Source organism: Cricetulus griseus, chromosome X (assembly GCF_003668045.3).
Source record: "Cricetulus griseus strain 17A/GY chromosome X, alternate assembly CriGri-PICRH-1.0, whole genome shotgun sequence".
NCBI classification, from domain to species: Eukaryota; Metazoa; Chordata; class Mammalia; order Rodentia; family Cricetidae; genus Cricetulus; species Cricetulus griseus.
This window is the reverse complement of record NC_048604.1, coordinates 3201991-3216813: the sequence shown is the minus strand read 5'-3', so window position 1 is coordinate 3216813 and position 14823 is coordinate 3201991. Positions and strand designations below refer to the sequence as shown.

The window sequence follows — 14823 nt, the reverse complement described above, 5'->3', positions numbered from 1 at the left end:
GGAGATCATGATGGAAGCAGAGCATGGCTAACAGCAAGTCATAAAAAACAGAAAAAGGTGGTATTCCTGTTTCCAGATGAACTGAAGCATATGCCAGTCTATGTTTCACACAGAAGAGAGTAGGGGGTCAGGTACAAGAAACGTAATACTATAGAATCATAGAAAGAGAAATCTGTACCAGAATTTTATGCACTCTCAAAATAATGAGAAAGAACAGACACAAAGCAACCCTGTGAGATAAACTAAATGAGGGCTTATCACTTATGTCCAATTCTGTTTTCTTAGCAAAGCTCTGCTAAGCATTGGAAAGGAAGAGAGAAATGGACAGGATATAGTTCCTCACTAAAAAGACAATGGACAGTGCTAAATTTCACACTATCCTGCCCCAATTTCACAATACCCTGCTGCAGTGGCCCGTGAGCATATAGTGGTAGGAACTAATTTATAGAAGAAAAATACCACAAACCACAGAAATTTTAAGGAACCCCTCCCCCACACACACACAGAGGGAGAGAGAGACAGAGAGAGACAGAGAGAGAGAGACAGAGACAGAGACAGAGACACAGAGAGAGAGAGAGGAAGGGAGGGAGGAAAGGAGGGGGATACATAATAGGATTACAATTATGATCAATTATGATCAATACAATTAATTGAAGAGGAAGGATAGAATTCTGCTGTTACAGGAAAAGCAGGGAAGGGACACTTCCTAACCACTGTCAACTATATGGTGGAGTGATGGAGAATATACTGTGTATGTTCATCTTATTGATTGTTAAATAAAATACTGTTTGGCCAATGAGAAAGCAAGTTAGACAGGACTAGGAGTCAAAGAGGATTCTGGGAAATGTAGTAGAGAAGTGGTGATCCAGGCAGGAAGTAACATAGCAAGGAGACTCATATTTAAGCGAAGGAGAAACAGGAAGGGCCCTTTTTTCCCCTCCGCTCCTGCTCCAGTGGCACAATGTGATCCACCAGCAAGGAGGGACGCCAATAAGGCGTCTGATAAGATAAGTCTTATAACATATATAGATTTACAATAGTTAAGACTGAGCTAGCAGATGAGAATCCTAGTCATTGGCCAAGCAGCTTTGAACTTAATACAAGTTTCTGTGTATTCATTTGGGCCTAACTCAGGTGGGCGGCTGGCATAAAGCTCACACGTGGTGGTGGTGGGGCTCAGGCAGCTTTTGGCAGAAAGATTTATCGTAACAGTGGAGAACATCAGCTTCCAAAAAAGCAGTTGTTACCTCAGTACAGTAATAGCTGAACTGAGCCCACCTTATATCTACACAGGGTGGGGAGCAACGGCCCTAATGGGAATGATGGAGACAGAAAACCAAAACCGAAAAGGGAAGTAATATGAGCAAACCTTTACCCCAAACTACCATCCACTTCTTGATCTAGCCAGAAAAGAGCAGAAAGAAAATATTAAAGTCATTCCACCCTGAATATACCCGATCTTGCCTGGTTTTATTTCTTTAGTGATGATTTTCAAAAAGATTCATTACTTTTTCATGTGTATGTCAATGTGCCTACATGAATTTATTTGCACCACATGAATGCAGGTGCCTGCAGAGGCGTGAGGGTGTCAGAGTACCTGGAACTGGAGTTAAAGGAGGTTGTGAACATCTTGGTGTGGGTTCTTCGAATCAAACCTGGGACCTCTGCAGAAGTGGTAAACACACTTACTGTTAAGCCATCTTTACATTTCCTAGTAACAATTTTTTAGAATTATTTTAGCTACTGTAGAATATATATATATATATATATATATATATATATATATATATATATATATAGAGAGAGAGAGAGAGGGAGAGAACAGTCTTTCTTGAACCACCAGCACCAAAATCATGACACAGGGACTAATAATTATGAATGGTTGGTCTTAGGTTAGGCTCTTTTCTAGCTAGCTTTTTTTAAAACTTAAATTAACCCATTTCTATTAATCTATGTGTGTCTTATTAATCTATGAGGCTCACTTACTTCATCTACGTAATATCCATCCTGATTTTCCTGTTTCATCCATGTCTGTTTGTTTGGTTCCAAGCTGTCTGGCCACTGGCTGGCTAGCCCCTGCCTAGCTGGCCCCTGGATGTCTGTTTGTCTGTCTCCTCTTTTCTCTCTGCCTGCCATCCCTGCCTATCCCTCCTCTGCCTAGCTATTGGCAGGTCAGCTTTTTATTAGACCAATCAAGTACCTTAGTCAGGCAAGATGTAACAGCAACATATCTTTACATAGTAAAACAAATGCAGCATAAACAAAAGCAGCACATATTTACATAGTTAAACAATGCAGCATGAAGAAATGCAACACATCTTTATATAATTAAATAAATATTCTATTTCACAATGAATCATTGTGCATATCATTTATATTCATCAACCATCACCCTACATTGTTGCCTTTACATTCTCCTACTGGTCTCTCTATTAACCCTGACTAGTTTCTCTCCTATTTTGATGTTTCACAGATATGTATATTATAAATCTATATGTTGCCAATGAAATAAAATTCCATACTTATTCTCTAAGTTTTGCTTATTTAGTTTAGCAAAATAAACTGTATTTCCACCCATTTTTTGCAAATGGCATAATTTCATTCTTTATGACCACATAAAACTATTACATACATATAGGTCACATTTTCTTATTTGGTGTTGTTATTGTCAGAGATACTAGGTGTTGAGTATAGGGCATTATGTATACCAGGCAAGTACTCCACTACTGAGCTACATTCTTGGCTATATACCACATTTTTTAACCCATTCATCTGTTCATGGACATTTAGGTCAGTTTTCTATCTGGGTTATTATAAATACTTCAGCAGTAAATATAAGGATCCAGATATCTTTAGAGTAAACTGGCTTTAATTTTAAGAGGTGTATACACAGGAGTGATGTGGCTTGATCACACAGTAGGTTTATTTTTATTTTCATGTGGAATCCAAATACTGATTTATATAGTGGCTTCACTAGGTGACACTCTCACAAGAAATGTATAGGAGTTCATATTCACCAAATCCTTATGAACAATTGTTGCATCCATTCTGATGATTTACAGATTTTTGACTACTCTTGTATGTAAAACTAAGAGATTCTAGTGGGAGAATGTAAAACAACAGCACATGACAAAATACAACTGAGAAACTTCACCTGAGATTAACAAAAAATATTAACCATGACTATGCCAATATGTCTCATTTGAAGGGCTGTGCTGTCTAATTTTATTTCAACTTGACACAAGCTAGGGTCATTAGAGAGGAGGGAATCCCAATGGAGAAAATGTCGCCATAAGATCAGGGTCTAGGCATGCCGCTAGGGCATTTTCTTAATTAGTGATTGATGGGGAAGGGCCCCAGTTCATTGTGGGTGGGGACATCCCTGGGCAGGTGGTCCTGGGTTCTATAAGGAAGCAGGCTGAGCAAGCCATAGAAAACAAGCAGCACCCCTACATGATCTCTGCATCAGCTTCTGCCTCCATGTTTCCACCCTGTTTGAGTTCATGACCTTCAGTGATAGACTATGGATGTGGAGTTGCAAGCCAAATAAAAACTTTCCTCCCAAACTTAATTTTGGCCATGGTGTTTCATTATAGAAATAGCAACCCCAACAAAGACAGGAGCTTAAGAATAATGGCCTTATATTCAGAAAGTTCACTGTGTGGTATGACTTGAGTAATTTCTACTATTTCTTCCTTTCATATTTCCAGAGATATTGGTGACCATCTTGGGATTCTAAATTATCACCAAGATATGGAAACATTGTGCTGGTTCTCTGACAGAGAACTGTAAGGTTTATTCTGTAATATTGCTACTACAAAATGTTTTTGCAACTTATGAATGCATAAATTGGTGTGATATAAGACAAGGCACCTATTTCAGCATATATAATAATGTGGTACTAAATTTGGAAGTATAATTAAATTTTTCTAACTTTTAGTATATTCCATGTATTTAGGTCTATGCCTTCTTTAACACTGGAGTTCAGTTGAAGAGAGAGAGGAGGAATCATAGGAGTAAGGTGGGTCAAGACCATGATGGGGTAAACCACAGAGACAGCTGACCCAAGCTAGTGGAAGCTCATGGACTGTGGACTGACAGCTGGGGAACCTGCATGGGACTGAACTAGCCCTCTGAATTTGGGTGACAGTTATGTGGCTTGATCTGTTCAGGATGGTTGGCAGAGGGACCAGGACTTATCCTGGGTGCATGAACTGGCTTTTTGGAGCCCATTACTTATGGTGGTGGTGGGATACCTTGTTTAGCCTTGATACAGAGGGGAGGGGCTTGATCCTGCCTCAATTTTGTATGCCAGACTTTGTGGACTCCCCAAGGAAGGCCTTACCTCCTCTGAGGAGTGGACAGGGATGGGTAGGTGGGGGAAGGGAGGGGAAACGGGTTGGTATGTAAAATAAAAAACAATTAATGGCTTATTACAAAGCATAATGATCCTCAAAAAATGAACAAAAAAACTGATTGTGCTTTCTTTCTCCTCAGTAATTACTTCCCACAAAAAATGATGTAAGAAGAGCTATAGCAAGAAGATGTTGCATCACTAATGAATTGGTAGCAATATGTAAGTCTTTGATCTTTTAAAAAGAAGTATATACAGATAACTTATTTGTAAAAATAATCAAAAATTCCTGTGAAAACTCTTATAAGGATGAGTTAAAAATGAATTGTTCATGGACAAAATGGAGAAAGACTGAGATATGTAAATATTGATGATGAGGCACAAATCAAGGGCATGTATGGACAGATGTATAACAATGTAGATCGAGTGTGATATCAAATATACTTGATTAACGTAGGTCATTCAGAAAACAGGAGGATGACTGCTCACATCTTAGTTTCATGAGAGGAGTCCATTGGACCTATTGCTATGATTGAGTACATTCTGTTTCTCTCCTTTATTTGGGATACCTTTCTTCAACCTTTCTATGTATCAAACAATTACTTTTTTCTAACATCCAGATTTTTCTTCTTTGTAGTACTCCATTAGATAAAGCCTTTGTGTTTGGTCTCAGCACCATTTCTCTTCTGTTGCCTTAATTACATTAGATACATAATAGAAATATAACAGTTTTATGTGTTTCACTTTTTGTTTTGTCCACTACCTTTAGCATCTCAACAGCAGGAATATTATATCATTCATTTGTATGTACTAAGGACCCAGCAAAAGAGATCAATAAGTAATTGTTGAACTAAATAAAGAAATGAAACTGTCAAGCAGTTCCTTCTCCAGAATGATGTTTTATTTCATCAATCTGCAAGGTCATATCATTAATGTGGTTTGAAGCATTGTGATGCCTTTATAACATATTTTGAATGAAAACCAAGCCTTTTTTGATTTTCATGACGGGGTTTGTCTGTGTAGCTTTGGAGGCTGTCCTGGAACTTGCTCTGTAGATCAGGCTGGCCTCAGACTCACAGTGATCCACCTGCCTCTGCCTCTGGAGTGCTGGGATTATAGGTGTGTGCCAGCAATGCCTGGCAACCCAAGCCTATCTTAAGGCTTTTCTATCAAATACACTCTAGCAACTCTGGGCCTCACTGCACTCCTGCTTCACAGATTGCAGTTTTATTGTTCTCTACAATGTGACAAGACTGCTATCACTTCCTATCTGTTGCACATGTTGTCCTACTCTACTCTGGGAAATTTCCTCAAGTTGATCCAGTTCCAGGAGAAGAGTCAGGCTACTTAAATTACTGTTCAATGGTCACTGTTCTCCTGCTGCTAATTGTGTTAGAGTTGAAAGTCACTTACCAACTCACTAATACTGGTATACAGATTTATTAAATGTTTCAAGTGAAATGATCCTGTAACATACATAATAGCAGAGACATGAGCTGATTGTGTTCATCAAAACATTTCTTACAAGTGCATTCCCGCGTGACAGACAACAAGTGTCACACTTAACTTTCAGAACAACTAGCTATTCCATACTAAGATTTCAGGTTTTACAAAAATATAATAGATTGGACACTTTGGAATTTCTAAGTGCAGAATGAGAGAATTGAACTTTTAACTGATTGAGAGATCATCAGTAAAAAAGACAGAAAGAGATTGGGCCAAAGTACACAAGGAAACCTTAAAAGCATTTCTATGAAATTTGGAAGAAAATAAGCAGAGCTGCTTTTGAGATAATTAAAGATTGTGTGACTCAGTATTTAAAAACTCTAAAAGAAAATGATAAATAGAAAATTTCTAAATGCTCATAAAATGAAAATATATTAAAATCACATTTCAAAAAAAACCCAAGACTTTGTAAATTTATAATGCCAAAATATTATTGAACTAAGTGGAGGAAGAAGAAACAAATGCAGGAATTTTGCGTATTAATAAATATTACAATGATAAAAAGAAAACTTTCCAGTATGGCCTACATACTCAATGAAATGCAAATCGCTGTAAATGATTTTTCTGGATACCATTATAAGTTGATTCAAAAATTTATTTAGAAGTATAAGGGTCTATTAATAACTAAACAACCCTGAAAAATAAGAAAAACAGCTGAAGGACTTACATCACCACATATCAAGCTTGCCATAAACATATTGTAGAAGGGTGACTTAAACATTTGAAACCAACCAGTGTGCTTCATCTCATTGATACACTAACAAGAAAAATCAAACATATAAATCACACAAAAAGGAATTTGAAAAACTATAACTTTCAGAAGGTTATGAGTAGAAAAGATTGTAGCTCAGCATGGTGATGCACACTTTTAATCTGAACACTCAGAGACAGAAGCAGATGGATCTCTTAGTTCAAGACCAGCCTGATCTACAGAGTAAGTCTCAAAACAGCCAGTGCTACACAGAGAAACGCTGTCTCACCAAAAACTGATGTGATCCTTGATATATTCTGGAATTGGAAATGAGACATAGAGGTGTTGGGCTATTCTAGACATGGTTTAATGATTCAGCATTTTAAATCATCTCTCAGCAGTCACATGAGTTCCAGTTTTTAGACAGATTGTCCTATGAGATGTTGAGATACTCAAGGAGTCAGCTGAGGGACAAGAGAAAAATAATCCTTAAAAAAAATACAACAGAAGTTGGGCATAGTGTGCATGTCTTTAATCCTAGAACTCAGGGTAGAGGCAGGCGGATCTCAGTGAATGCACTGCTAGCCTGGTCTACAGAGTGAGTTCCATGACAACCAGGTTGTTACACAGAGAAACCTTGTCTCAAAGCAAAACAAAAAGCAGTAACAAATGATTTCTTTGGGGGAAAGGAGAAACAAGATTATAAAATGGCATTAAATTGGAAAATTGAAACTAGGAAACACTTTCACTGAATACCATATTAAAGGTAGAAGACCTGGAGTTCTTTCCACAAGATCAGCAACTACACAATGGTATCTGGCCTTATTTGCTTACTTCTCTACTACTTAACATTGTGTATGAAATCTAGGCAGTATGATGAAACAAGAAAACAAGAATCCATGCATAGTAAGCATGGAAATTGCCTTTTCATATGACATAATCATCTACATGTATAATCTGGTTAAATCTATGAAAAACTACTCAAATTCTACTTCTGGCACAAGAGCTCTAGTGAGTCTGCAAACCTACTCCTCATTGAAACACTTGAAGATTCAGGAAATGGTGCTAATGGCATACAGAAAATGAGGAAGAAAATGTGTTCAAGAAAATCTACTAAAATTTAGTGAGGAAGCAAAAACCCATAATGCTTAAAACAAGAGTTATTCCTGCCTACTACCCTCCTAGCTCATTGAGACAGAGAGCATTCCAGACCTGCACTGCCAAGAACTGTCTGGCTCCACTATTCATTTGGAGAGCTATTTTCTACCCAAGAACAGGATGAAAGCATTTCTCACACTAGCCAGTGCTACCTGTTGCTGAAACTGAATTTTGGGAAATTTGGCTTGGAAGTGAGTGTCCACTGTGTCCTCTCAGCCTCCACTCATAGGATGGAAACTCTGGAAAACATACAAATTTGTAGTTCCAAATGCCTTTTATTCTGGCCCTAAACCATAAGCTAATAATATTTGGCCCCCTTTTAACATCCCTAAAACAGAGACCTCAACTAGTATAATGAAGATGCCTCTCAGACAATAGTGTGCTACTGTTTAATAATAACCTATGGAAAACCTTAGCTAATGTTCTCAAGGCCAAGAAAAGAAAATATTAAATCTCTCCCCCAAAAGAGTTTACTTAATTTGCATTAAATTATGGAAAAATTCAAGTATAAGGATGTATTCAGAAAACACTGAAGTTCACGGTGAAAGACAATATGACAGAAATGCAAAGGTTTTAGGAAATTAGGCTACACTCTAGATAACCTAGAGAAACCAGGAAAGAAACAATTAGGAGAAATATTGCAGCCAGAACATGTACTTGCATGAGGAGACAGAAGTTAACATCAAATGTCTTCCTAACTGAACCTCATACCTACATTCAGCCAGGGATTCTCTTGTCTCTTCCCCACCAGCACTGGTATTACATACATGCATTGTATATGTGAATTTATATGTGGGTTCTATGGATCAAATTTAGTCCTTCATGCTGGCACAGCGGGAACTTTATCAATTGAGCCATCTTCCCTAGACCATCAACAGTTTTAGAAGACTATTTTCTTAGTTCAGTACTGTCATCAGGGGAGAGGAGAGTTGACCTCAAAAAAGAGTAATTGATGAAATCTGTATTCAACAAATTTGTTATAATACACTACCATATGCCTTTGATGATTTTTCTTTAATTTTTTTCTCTCCATTTTTATTTAAATTAGAAACAAAATTATTTCACATATCAATCCAAGTTCCCTCTGCTTCCCCTCCTCCCCTGCCATCCCCCAACTTAACCCTACCTATCCCAAACCTTTTCTGCTCCCCAGGGAGGGTGAGGCCTTCCATAGGGGGTCTTCAGAGACTGTCATATCCTTTGGGATAGGGCATAGGCCCACCCCCTTGAGTCTAGGCTCAGGGAGTATCCCTCTATGTGGTATGGGCTCCCAAAGTCTATTCCTATGCTAGGGATAAGTACTGTTCTACTACGAAAGGCAACCCCACATCTGACAGAGGGCTGATCTCCAAAATTTACAAAGAACTCAAGAAGCTAGTCTCCAAAACACCAAATAATCAAATTAAAAAGTGTGGTACAGAACTAAATAGACAATTCTCAATAGAGGAATCTAAAATGGCTGAAAGACACATAAGAAAGTGTTCAACATCCTTAGCCATCAGGGAAATGCAAATCAAAACAATTCTGAGATACCATCTTACTCCTGTCAGAATGGCCAAAATCAAAAACACCAATGACAGTTCATGCTGGAGAGGATGTGGAGAAAGGGGAACACTTCCCACTGCTGTTAGAAGTGCCAACTTGTACAGCCACTTTGGAAATCAGTATGGCGACTCCTCAAGAAAATGGGAATCAGTCTACCACAAGATCCAGCAATTCAACTCCTAGGTATATACCCAAAAGAATGCACATTCTTACAACAAGGACATCTGTTCAACCATGTTCATAGCAGCACTATTTGTAATAGCCAGAAACTGGAAGCAACCTAGATGCCCCTCAACCAAAGAATGTAGAGAAAATGTGGTACATTTACACAATGGAGTACTACTCAGCGGGGGTGGGGGGCAGGGAATCTTGAAATTCCCAGGAAAATAGATGGAACTAGAAGAAACCATTCTGAGAGAGGTAATCCAGTCACAAAAAGCCTTTGATTCTTTATATTACAGTATTTCTTTAGTCCTTTGTTCCTAGCAATGATACATACAGTCAAGATTAAGTGATAAAAGACTATATTTTGTCCAAGTTAGATGTTGCATAATTCATTGAATAAAGCTAATCCTTATTCTTTAACAACCAAGAAAATCCCTTTTTTCAATGGGAGAATCATATACAATACTAGTGATGAGCTTCTATCCTTTTGTCTAACAATCACTCACCCATCCCAGAAGTTCAACAATATAATATGGCAATGGGAAATATTTTCCTTAAACATAATACAGATCTAGAAATACTTGGATCCTTTAGGTAAGTGTTGTGACTTTCTCACATCAAAGAAAATTCATTGGGTGCATGAAACCAGTAAGACCAGTGGATTAAAAATTTTCAAGAACAGCTAATAAAGTAAAAAAGCAGTGTGCTGAACTCCTAGAAACATTACAGGTTTCTAATTCAGTCTCTCTGGGGGACAGTGTATTATAATTTCCAGAAACTAGTTTCAAAAAGGGTTTTTTCAATATTACAAAGAAAATTCATTTTAGGAGTCAGTGAATAATATGTCTCAAAGGGATCTCAATTGTCTCTCCAATTCCCTAGTAAACACCTTCAATAAGAGGTCTTTTTGCTACAGAGACAACTCAGAGTCACAGATGTACTCTAATTATTCTTCCTGATGGATTCAGTTTTTTATAACACCCTCATTAAAAAGATGCAGAGAGAAACTTCAGATTGTAGTAGCAGAGTGATGTTCTTTTGCAGATATCACAACATAATAATTCACTGTTTTTAGAAAAAACACTGCTTAAAAGATTGGTCAAGTGTGATGGCACACAGGAAGCAAAACTAGGCAGACCTACATGAGTTTCAGGGCTGTCAGGGACACACAGTGTGATCTGGTCTAAAAATAAAAAAATCTTAATAGATGCAGAAAGTATATTGGATAAAATTCACCATAAATTAATTTTAAAAACTGTGATGAAAATGGGTACAGTAGGAAAGGAATTCAACATAATAAGACTGTGTTTTTTTAAGGCCGCTGAAAGTTTTTCCTTAAGATCTGGAAGAAGCTAAAAGATTGCTACTTTCATCAATTTTATTCAATATACTATGGGAAGTCTTTGGCAGAGTAATTAGGAAAGGAAAAGAAATAAAGGGCATCCAAATTGGAAATGATGAAGTCAAATTTTCACAGCTCATCTTAACAAGATGGTGTCAAAACGTGGTTTTATGAACTTCTACATAAAAACTTCACAAAAGTTTAGAAAGGGATTTTAGAAGCAAAAGAACAGAGACAAGCACAACTTCTTGGTAGCAGCATTTTCTCGGGTTGTCTCTGTTTTGCTAGAGACTGGAGTGGCTCCTTTAAGAGAGGTTTCCTGACTCATAATAACCAGAAAAACCTGCAGGAGTCTTTTTAAGAGGCCAGGCTAGTTCAGTTGGTAGAGCATGAGACTCTTAATCTCAGGGTCCTGGGTTTGTGCCCCACACAGCTGGTAGTGGCAGTGACCACATCTCCAAGCCAGCAGCATGCTGCTTGATTGCAGCATAGACCAAGGCAGTGAGCACAGCTCTCACTGCTGGCAGTAAACCTACGCCCGCCATCTTGGAAAGACAGCGGCTAAAACAGCAACCACTTTAATTTTAGCAATGCTGTTTAGCAGATAAAAGATTGTGTGGCCAGAAAAAGGTAAGGATTTACAGTAAACACAGATTCAGATGAAGAAAAACCTCTAAAGGTTTACAGTGTGTTTAAAAATATGTGTAGGCTTGTGAGAGAAAAACAGGATAAAGTAATTAAAGAAAGGAAGGAAGGAAGGAAGGAAGGAAGGAAGGAAGGAAGGAAGGAAGGAAGGAAGGAACCAGTGGTGGTGGCAGGAAGGAAATGCTGGAAGGATTTGCTGAAGGAAACAGAGGCAGGTGGATTTCCACAGAAAAACCCTGTCTCAGGGGAAAAAAAGAAGGAAGTAAAAGAAATAGAATAATAAATTAGCCACATAAAGATGGAAAATACACAGTCTGGGTACTATATGAAATATTGTTGTATTTAAATTGTTTGATTGCCAAGGAAAGAGTTACAGCTGCTAAAATACATTTGATTACAGGTATTTCTGAATTTAAATATAAGGACAGGTTACTTGGGAAAATAGTTTCTGCTTATGTTTCCACAGAAAATAGAAAGCTATGGATTCCTTCCAGACTAGTATGGTTTGATCAAGCAAGACCCCCTGAAGCAGTGGCGCAACTGATCCTACATCCAAAACAGCTGGGATGATGCAGTCTTAGACCACTACAGCCAGGATTTCTGTGTTTTATCATGATCCCCATGGTATGAACATCACCCCCAACCAGCAGGAAGCAGTTTGCAATGAACGACGCCCAAATTCCCAAATATTGTTTATAAATGTTTGTTTTCATTTAAATGGGGTTGGTTATAAATGGTAATGATCACAGTCAATCTCTTTTTAAAAGAAAAAATGGGGAATAGGATATAGGAATGAATACTTTGCATTAGTATGGATGTTCATTTATTGATATAACTTTAAGATCAATTTTGTGATATGTATATGTCTCCTCTTATTTAGGTATTGTGTTTATACAGATCTTTTAAAATGTAACGCATAATTAAATATACATTATATTGTCACCTATAATAGTCACAGCCAACAGTTAGGTTAGTTAGGTTTTCTGGATATACAGAGGTGTATTTGAGATGAATAGATATTCTTCAAAACTTTCAAAGACCCATAGAATATATGGCATTTAAATGGTTTAGGGTTTTTCTTGGCAGTGAGACACAACTGCTTCTGGCACACCAATTACATCAGAAAGGAGGATGGGCATCGAAGAAACTCGTTATGGAGTTTGCTTTCAACATGGGAAGATTAGTGATTTGGCATGAAACTGCTCTTGCCTGGACTGTTTGTTTCTGTATAACATGGACATGCAGGACCCACCGGAAAGTGACTGCTGAACTTACAAAACAAGATGGACAGTCCTGAAGGATTCCTGCTTCATGGAAGCATCTGCCAGACATTCTGAAGGACAGAGAAGAATTTGGCTGACAAACTGCCAATACAGGAGGACAGTTTAAAATTTCCTGCTTCATTGAGAAGTCTGCCAGACACACTGTGACCTATAGGATGAAGATGGATGACCCAACATTACAGAGAAACTTTGTGTGACTGTCCAGGTAGCAAGATGTCTCTGTCGGTTCTAGAGTTTATATATTATCTTTCTGTGGCCTTTGTTGGAGTTGAAGACAGATAGTTATGGTTATAGTTTCTTTAGTTATTATAAAAGATAAGCTACATATAAGGCTTTAGACTCACAAAGATAAGATAGATGATATAATATTTTCTTTAAATATTGCAAAATGTTAATGATCCAAATATTATAACTATAGATAGCTCTTGCTTGATAACTGTTTTGTTATATATTTTACTATGTTAATGTTAACACCCTTCTTCTTATTTAGACAGAAAATAGATGATGGGGTACGCCCTTCTGTGTATATGTTTGTTTTATTGGTTGATGAATAAAGCAGTGTTGGCTAATAGGAAAGTAAGATAGGTAGGTGGGCTAGGAGTCGAGGAGGATTCTGGGAAATGTAGTAGAGGGAGAGTTGCCATAGAAAGACAGGGCTTGGGCAGCTTCGGCAGAAAGACTTATCATAACATGTGAGTGACATGATCTCATACGTAGAAAAAGCAAAAATTCAAATACAGTCAGCATGACATCTACAGAATTGCTGCATTCCAATAGTGATTTACAAATAACTGGCCAATAATAGAACAATTCCATTTTAACAGCTACAAAAATTAGATAACTAGCAATAAATTCAACCAAAGAGGTAAAGAATTGCTACAGCAAAACTACAAAATGATGAAAGAAATTGAAAAGTATACAAAAAGTAGAAGAAATCCAATTTTCACAGACTGAAAGAATCAAATACATCCAAAATCTTCTGCAAGTTCAATGTACATCTTATGAAAAGACCAATTAGGTGTTTGAAAGAACTAGAATAACCCTAAAAATCTATATGATGTCTCATAACATCCAAGGAAGTGTGCAAGCAATTCCATGTAAAAGGAACAAAGCAAGAGGTATTGCACCACTGGACTCCAAATTATACTACAAAGTTATGGTAATAAAAAAAACAGCATAAAGCCACTGCAAAACAAAACAAAAAACAATGCACTTATATGAAATAGACAGAGAAATACATGCAAGTGTAGTCAAATGATTTGAAATACAAATACTGTGAACCCACATTGGAACAAAATTAGTATTCTCATAAGGTGTGCATTTTTGAAGGTGCTTAGAAAATTGGATACCAGGGATAAAATTGAATCAATAATTATTAGTAGTTACAAGATGCAACTCAAAGTCCTTAAGAAGTTAGGGACTTTTATGAAAGAATTGAAAGTCAAAATTACTAGGAAAAGCCCAAGGTAAACACTTATAGGACATAAAATAGGCAGGATAGAGAAAAGGAGAAAACCTTTAATACCTATATCTCAGATAGGAATCTAATATCCAGAATAGACAAATAATTGAAATATTTGAAACACCAAAATATTCCCTAATCACTCAATTATAATGGATCAACAATGCCCCAACTAGGCATGACAGACTAACAAATAATGAGCCCAGTTCCACAAATGGGCTACCTGTTTCACTTTTGTTATCCAGTGAGATTCCATAGATCTCCAAACATTAAAGGCTGTTATCAATGCTCTTGGGTACCCTGCTTAACTTGACATTAAGACGCTGTTGTTGAAAATACCACATACTTGAGTCATAGAATGTAGAAAAATCTTGCTGGTACTCAGCTGAAAGCTGAATCCCTACTGGCTAGCATTCATAGTGCCTCAAGGTTATGTACACACTACTGGAAAAGAGAAGTAATCATCAATCTTACCTAGCTGTGAACATTAGGAGCTACAATGATGACTAGCCTAAGAAAAGACATGCCCACTGTGAAATGTGTAAATGTCATGGAAGAAAGCAACCATGTTTTGACTGGATTTTTAAGTCTCAGTGTACAAAATGAATTCCATACTTGGCATCATTATTGGACAAAGGACATATGGCTAGACAGGAAAGAAACTACAAGAAT

General features: G+C 37.3%; 1 protein-coding gene and 1 long non-coding RNA gene across 2 annotated transcripts in view; one reads left to right on the top strand and one right to left on the bottom strand.

Moving 5' to 3' along the window:
- LOC100754835 (gamma-aminobutyric acid type A receptor subunit alpha3) overlaps window positions 1–14823 on the bottom strand; it is a 160113-nt gene that overhangs the window by 122295 nt on the left and 22995 nt on the right. The window lies entirely within an intron of this gene.
- On the top strand, window positions 1572–4702 carry LOC118239425. The gene is made up of 3 exons (XR_004771480.1): window positions 1572–1675; window positions 3959–4021; window positions 4498–4702. It is a non-coding gene; the product is annotated as an uncharacterized LOC118239425 (long non-coding RNA).